This window comes from Kryptolebias marmoratus, linkage group LG12, assembly GCF_001649575.2.
Source record: "Kryptolebias marmoratus isolate JLee-2015 linkage group LG12, ASM164957v2, whole genome shotgun sequence".
NCBI classification, from domain to species: Eukaryota; Metazoa; Chordata; class Actinopteri; order Cyprinodontiformes; family Rivulidae; genus Kryptolebias; species Kryptolebias marmoratus.
In genome coordinates this window covers 18,007,508-18,008,133 of record NC_051441.1, presented here as the reverse complement: position 1 = coordinate 18,008,133, position 626 = coordinate 18,007,508, and positions in this window count along the sequence as shown.

Below are 626 nucleotides of genomic sequence, written 5' to 3'. Positions count from 1 at the left end.
CCCCCACTCCTTTTTCCTCCCCTGCGCACACATGCACAGTCGGGAGTGGGCTCTCTCCTTGTTAATCTCCCAATAGGATGTTTACTAAATCCTCCTTGTTGACAGCTTTCCTTCCCTCTAAAGGAACACACTGCAGACGGAAACACAGAAATTAGATTTGTCAAACTGAGCTTAAAAGCAAGCCAGAAACTGATGCTCTGCCCTTCATTTCAGAGAGTCTGAAACCAGGTCCTCAGTCACCTCAGTCACACCTGAGGTCAGGGCTTTATATTTCCAGATGTCAGGGGTCAGAGGAGGACATGACAGGAGATTTAATACTGGACGATAAGCTGAGTATGCTGATGGAGAAGTACAGGGAGGGTCAGAAAGAACTTCATTGTGTTTTTGTCGATTTAGAAAAAGCGTACGACAGGATGCCGAGGGAGGAGCTGTGGTGTTATATGAGAAAATCTGGAGTGGCAGAGAATAATGTTAGACCGCTACAGGACATGTATGAGGACAGCAAGACGGTGGTGAGGGGTGCCGTAGGAGTGACAGATAGCTTCAATATGGAGGTGGGAGTGCATCAAGGATTGGCTCTGAGTCCCTTCTTGTTTGCTCTGATGATGGACAGACTAGCAGATGAG